General features: G+C 50.5%; 1 protein-coding gene across 1 annotated transcript in view; it reads right to left on the reverse strand.

Annotated features, from left to right (window-relative positions):
* Positions 1-5,781, reverse strand: part of LOC138796696 (RING finger protein 24) — a 63,712-nt gene extending 57,931 nt beyond the window's left edge. The window contains exon 1 of the mRNA XM_069976337.1: positions 5,492-5,781. The gene's annotated coding sequence lies outside the window, so the exon portion shown is untranslated. The remainder of the gene's footprint in view (positions 1-5,491) is intronic.
* Positions 5,782-7,676: the final 1,895 nt, after the last annotated feature.

Below are 7,676 nucleotides of genomic sequence, written 5' to 3' on the forward strand. Positions count from 1 at the left end.
GATGTGTAATATAGATGTGTGTGTGATATAGATGTCCGTGTGTGTAATATAGATGTGTAATATAGATGTGTGTGTGATATAGATGTCCGTGTGTGTAATATAGATGTGTGCGTGTGTGTGTAATACAGATGTGTAATAAGACGTGTCTGTGCGTAACATAGATGTATGTGTGTAATATAGATGTGTGTGTAATATAGATGTACTGTATGTGTGTGTGTAATACAGATGTGTGTGCATGTGTGTAATATAGATGTATGTGTGTAATATAAATGTACTGTATGTGTGTGTAATATAGATGTGTGTGCATGTGTGTAATATAGATGTGTATGTGTGTGTGCATGTGTGTAATATAGATGTATGTGTGTGTGTTTGTGTAATATAAATGTGTGTGCATGTGTGTAATATAGATATGTGTGTGTGTGTAATATAGATGTATGTGTAATATAGATGTGTGTGTGTGTAATATAGATGTGTGTTTGTGTGTTATATAGATGTGTTTGTGTATAATATAGATGTGTGTATATAGAGTGCACTAAACACTGAACACTCAGGAACTGGTGCACTAAACACTGAACACTCAGGGACTGGTGCACTAAACACTGAACACTCAGGGACTGGTGCACCAAACACTGAACAACGGGGACCAGTGCATTACACCACTAAACCCCGGGGACTAGTGCACTAAACACTGAACACTCAGGGACTGGTGCACTAAACACTGAACACTCAGGGAATGGTGCACTAAACACTGAACACTCAGGGACTGGTGCACTAAACACTGAACACTAGGGACTGGTGCACTAAACACTGAACACTCAGGGACCGATGCACTAAACACTAAACACTCAGGGACTGGTGCACTAAACACTGAACACTCAGGGAATGGTGCACTAAACACTGAACACTCAGGGACTGGTGCACTAAACACTGAACACTCAGGGACTGGTGCACTAAACACTGAACACTCAGGGACTGGTGCACTAAACACTGAACACTCAGGGACTGGTGCACTAAACACTGAACACTCAGGGACTGGTGCACTAAACACTGAACACTCAGGGACTGGTGCACTAAACACTGAACACTCAGGGACTGGTGCACTAAACACTGAACACTCAGGGACTGGTGCACTAAACACTGAACACTCAGGGACTGGTGCACTAAACACTGAACACTCAGGGACTGGTGCACTAAACACTGAACACTCAGGGACTGGTGCACTAAACACTGAACACTCAGGGACTGGTGCACTAAACACTGAACACTCAGGGACTGGTGCACTAAACACTGAACAACGGGGACCAGTGCATTACACCACTAAACACCGGGGACTAGTGCACTAAACACTGAACAGCGGGGACTGGTGCACTAAACACTGAACACTCAGGGACTGGTGCACTAAACACTGAACCCCGGGGACTGGTGCACTAAACACTGAACACCGGGGACTGGTGCACTAAACACTGAACACTCAGGGACTGGTGCACTAAACACTGAACACTCAGGGACTGGTGCACTAAACACTGAACAACGGGGACCAGTGCACTAAACACTGAACAACGGGGACCAGTGCATTACACCACTAAACACCGGGGACTAGTGCACTAAACACTGAACAGCGGGGACTGGTGCACTAAACACTGAACACTCAGGGACTGGTGCACTAAACACTGAACCCCGGGGACTGGTGCACTAAACACTGAACACCGGGGACTGGTGCACTAAACACTGAACACTCAGGGACTGGTGCACTAAACACTGAACACCGGGGACTGGTGCACTAAACAGTAGACAGCAGGGACAATGTATGCTCGGCCACCACTCCATTTATTGCCTTCTGATCTTAGCCGAGTTCAGCGTTCTGCCATATCTATGACACCCCCAGAGGATGACCCAGCCCCTCCATTCACTCAGGGGACAACTGAGCTCAGATCTCATGATCAGTGGGGATCCTAGTGGTCTGATGCCAATGAGCTTATTATCACATATTTCAGGATAAACCCTTTAAGGACTGGAAACATCCATGAGTTACTCATGATGATAGGGATCCCAGAGGCAGAAGCAACCCCCCGCCGTGCCATTGCCTGTTCCATGAACATAGGTTGTACAGTGGACATCCCCTTTAAGAAAGGAGTTTCCCCACTGACACATACATACAGTAGCTCCCACATATAACAATTGTTTCCCGGCCTCCCGCTGACCACCTGGACCGTCACTGGTGCGGTGAGTGTTCCCCGCAGCTGCCTGTGCACTACCCCATTGTGGGACCTGGAAACACATGCAAATGCACCTGCCCCGGACTCTCATATTCCCATCTATAAGGGATTCCAGCTAAGAGGGGATATATATAGACCCCCATGTGACACGGGACACCCAAGCCGCCAGTGTGTCAGCTCATCCGCTGTACAAACAATAGTAAACGGCCGTTCTGACATGAGGGATATCCCTACAAGTCAATGCAACACCATAAACCAGGGCATATATATTAAAACCTACAGATCACTATCCTGAGAGGAGGTCCCCACACAAAATTCTAAAGACCCTCCTATCCCTCTCTCTTGAAAGGGGCTGCCCCCCCCCAAAAAAAAAAAACAAAAAAAAACATTTCTTTCAAATCAACTGGTGTCAGAAAGTTATATAGATTTGTAATCTACTTGTATTAAAAAATCTCAAGTCTTCCAGTACTTATCAGCTGCTGTATGTCCTGTAGGAAGTGGTGTATTCTTTCCAGTCTGACACAGTGCTCTCTGCTGCCACCTCTGTCCATGTCAGGAACTGTCCAGAGCAGGAGAGGTTTTCTATGGGAATTTGCTACTGCTCTGGACAGTTCCTAAGTTGGCAGCAAAGAGTACTGTGTCAGACTGGAAAGAATACACCACTTCCGGCAGGACATACAGCAGCTCATAAGTACTGAAAGACATTAGATTTTTTTTAATGCAAGTAAATTAGAAATCTCTGCCACTGTCAGTCCTCACTGCTGTTCTGGCATTCTATTCACTGAACTATTTGTCTGAGCTCATCAGTTAGGTCACATGTCTGACAACGAACTCAGCTAAACTGTTGTCAGTTACCAAGGACAACCGGCAGAATTTTTAATGCAAATGGAGAAAACTGTAAGAAAAAAAAAAACTGAAAACCAGTACAAAACTGAAATTGTATAATTCAATGGGGAAATTTCTGAACGTGCACTGCTGCAACCTGATGGCAAACAAATTAGGAAACAGAGATTTTGAATACCTAGATGTCTAAGGTTGGCACCATTTGTGGCACCTAATGAAGTGTATGAGTGGAGTGTTCCTTTAAATTAGTGACAACTCCCATCATGCCTTCTGTAACCTATCTACATGGCGGAGCATTACTTTAGCTAGTCCCCATCTGTCAGGGTCTTCTCCAGCACACTGTAATGTTTGTCTTGACGCCGCAGAGTTGGCACTTGGCACCGCGCAGTGGTTAGAAGGGGCGGGGCCAACATCTGCCATCGTGTCGCTGAATAGCCTTTTGTATACACAACTCCCTTCAGGGTACATACAGCTGGATGGAGGGGATATAAGTGGTCACCTCACCCAGCAGGAATAGATTAGGCTTCAAAGATCCTTGGAAAAGGGAGCAAGACATGTGACCCCTCCCTCCCCCATCCCCTCTGGGGGTCTGCACTCCTAATTCCTACATATATTGGAACATTGCATGCCTTGCCCCCTCCCCTATATATATATATATATATATATATATATATATATATATATACACTTTTATAACTACCTGCTTTTAGACTCTCAGATGTAGCAGAGCTGAGTTGGTCATGGTGATATTGCTGCAGTAACCCTACTCTGCTACATCTGTGCTATAGAGAATTACAGGGACAGAAAGTATTCTATCCCTGCAAACACTTCTGCAGCTTTGTGCCCAACTTAAGTGGCGCCATTGAAGTCAACGGAAATCTGACACCTCTGCACCATCATGCAACTTAAAAAATTGGGGAATGCCCATGAGTTATAATTGTGCTATTTCATTCATATCATAGGCACGGCTAGTGTGCTGCGTAATATCTTCTGCAGTGAAGATGGCATCACTGAATGACCATGTTACATGCTGCCACATCTATATGAATTATTTATTAAATTGGAAACCGTGGCGGACATCCATGACATGCTGCAGCCACATACACTGAATTCTAAGGGGGGCAAAATTAGTCACACAGCCCTACGGAGAGAAAGTCTGCAGCACTGTGACTGTAAAGAATCCTTTCACCACCAACATCTCTATATAGAGGTGTTACTGCTGCAGTCAATGGCTATTACTGTGGCCCCAAAAAGCACCCAAGTACCTAACTAGATTGACCCTCCGACCCTAGTGGGTTGGGGCGCTGCTTGAGCACATTGTGGGGCTCGCCCATAGAGTTGAATGCAGTGGCAGTAATCAACCATAATGATCATGGGGGTCCCAGTGGTCAGACCCTCATTCTCTATACTGCAGATAGGTGATAAGAGTTTGGGCGGGAAAATCCCTTTAAGGAAAAGTTCAGCAACTTTCCAATATACTCAGCGTCTCGTCATCAAGATCTCTGCTTGCAGTCAACAAACTGGAACCCTTGTTTGAAACCAATGGCTTAAAGGGGCATTCCCAACTTTTAAAGTGGATAAGAGGCCATTGGACTCCGCCGATCACAAGAACGGGGTAACTGGCGATGGAGAGTGAAGAGACCGCTGGTCACATGGTGCGCTCCATTCATTTGGGGGAGACAGTTTTCCACCATTCTCGTGATTATCTAATGAGAGTGCCCCTTTAAATCATGCTCTACCATAGGATGACAGGCTCTACCGATACACTGTGACAAACCCTCAGCGCTCTATAAGGCAAGCTTCATGTAAGTGAAATCGGATGCGGCTCTAAGACACAGAATATTTTAAGCAGAGATAAGAGCGGATTCCCCAGAGTGTATAATAGTACAGTAGTAAGCGTTATAACAGCTCGGAGCATACCAACTGTCAAACAGGGGGAACCAGTTTGTCCGCAGCCCGGTTTGTGTCACTTTTGCAGGAGGTCTGCTCCCGGCTGTGCTGACGCCCCCTCCTCTCCCCCTGCTGTCCTGATGCTCTGCTGTGTCCCCCCCCCCCCCCTCCCATCCAGCAGTCTGCCAATGGCCGGCATCTGCACGGTGCACACCCCCCCTCCCTCCCTGACTATGAATTGTGCAAGTCTGCATTCACCTTCAGCAAAGCTCCACATGGGAGCAAAGGCAAATATAAACAGTGCAGGGCCAGGGGGCTGCAGAGGTGGGCACTGGCAAATATAGGGATTTAAGGGGGACACTACCACCTTAATAAAAGGATTTAAGGGGGACACTACGACCTTAAGCATACAATTGCTATATATGTTATTATAATGGAAGATGCCAGCAGTGCCTGCAGCAGGGGCATCATGGCTGGTGTATATACAGGGCACAGGATGATGCCAGCTGCTGGCAGAGGTGGTGGCACAGATGTGGACTCACCCAGGGAAGAGGCAGCAGCAGCAGGTCCAGGGGCTGATCCTTCTAGCTGCAGATCCTGATGCTCGGGCAGTGCAGCATAGAGCAGCCACGTCCTGAGGGCTCCCACTCACCACGTCCTGAGGGCTCCCACTCACCACGTCCTGAGGGCTCCCACTCACCACGTCCTGAGGGCTCCCACTCAGCACCACTGCCGGGCTGCACACACGCAGGGAGGCAGCATTGGTCTGGCACCGTCTCTTTTCTTTGCACGTAGCATAAGAGAGAAGATGTGTCCTCCCTCCCCTGCCAATCATCCCGGGCCTGTCTGTATACAGAGGGGCGGGGCCAGGGGCGGGAATAGAAAGAGCCAGAGAGAGATGGGGAGCGAGGAAGGAGGGAGGGAGCGAGCGGCGGCCGGGAGAGAAGAGCCAGACACAAAGGGGGAGCACGAAACGCGTCTGGAGCTCAGCGTGCGGCCGCGCCTCCGCTGCTCCGGCCACGGGGGAGTCTCACGGGATACCACAGGGAGAGTCACACAGGACACCACAGGGAGAGTCACACAGGACACCACAGGGGGAGTCACACAGGACACCACAGGGAGAGTCACACAGGACACCACAGGGGGAGTCACACAGGACACCACAGGGGGAGTCACACAGGACACCACAGGGGGAGTCACACAGGACACCACAGGGGGAGTCACACAGGACACCACAGGGGGAGTCACACAGGACACCACAGGGGGAGTCACACAGGACACCACAGGGGGAGTCACACAGGACACCACAGGGAGAGTCACACAGGGCACCACAGGGAGAGTCACACAGTACACCACAGGGGGAGTCACACAGGGCACCACAGGGAGAGTCACACAGGGCACCACAGGGAGAGTCACACAGGACACTATAGGGGAGCCACACAGGGCACCACAGGGAGAGTCACACAGGACACCACAGGGGGAGTCTCACAGGATACCACAGGGAGAGTCACACAGGACACTACAGGGGGAGTCACACAGGACACTATAGGGGAGTCACACAGGGCACCACAGGGGAGTCACACAGGACACCACAGGGGGAGTCACACAGGACACCACAGGGGGAGTCACACAGGACACCACAGGGGGAGTCACACAGGACACCACAGGGAGAGTCACACAGGACACCACAGGGGGAGTCACACAGGGCACCACAGGGAGAGTCACACAGGACACTATAGGGGAGCCACACAGGGCACCACAGGGAGAGTCACACAGGACACCACGGGGGAGTCACACAGGACACAGGGGAGTCACACAGGACACTATAGGGGGAGTCACACAGGACACCACAGGGAGAGTCACAAAGGACACAGGGGAGTCACACAGGACACTATAGGGGGAGTCACACAGGACACCACAGGGAGAGTCACACAGGACACTATAGGGGAGTCACACAGGACACCACAGGGGGAGTCACACAGGACACCACAGGGAGAGTCACACAGGACACCACAGGGAGAGTCACACAGGACACCACAGGGGGAGTCACACAGGGCACCACAGGGAGAGTCACACAGGACACCACAGGGGGAGTCACACAGGACACCACAGGGAGAGTCACACAGGGCACCACAGGGAGAGTCACACAGGACACAGGGGAGTCACACAGGACACTATAGGGGGAGTCACACAGGACACCACAGGGAGAGTCACACAGGACACTATAGGGGAGTCACACAGGACACCACAGGGGGAGTCACACAGGGCACCACAGGGAGAGTCACACAGGACACCACAGGGAGAGTCACACAGGACACCACAGGGGGAGTCACACAGGACACCACAGGGGGAGTCACACAGGACACCACAGGGGGAGTCACACAGGGCACCACAGGGAGAGTCACACAGGACACTATAGGGGAGTCACACAGGACACCACAGGGGGAGTCACACAGGACACTACAGGGGGAGTCACACAGGACACCACAGGGGGAGTCACACAGGACACCACAGGGGGAGTCACACAGGACACCACAGGGAGAGTCACACAGGACACCACAGGGGGAGTCACACAGGACACCACAGGGAGAGTCACACAGGACACCACAGGGAGAGTCACACAGGACACCACAGGGGGAGTCACACAGGACACCACAGGGGGAGTCACACAGGACACTACATGTGGGAGTCACACAGGACACCACAGGGGAAGTCACACAGGGCACC

This window comes from Dendropsophus ebraccatus, chromosome 7 (assembly GCF_027789765.1).
Source record: "Dendropsophus ebraccatus isolate aDenEbr1 chromosome 7, aDenEbr1.pat, whole genome shotgun sequence".
Taxonomy (NCBI): domain Eukaryota; kingdom Metazoa; phylum Chordata; class Amphibia; order Anura; family Hylidae; genus Dendropsophus; species Dendropsophus ebraccatus.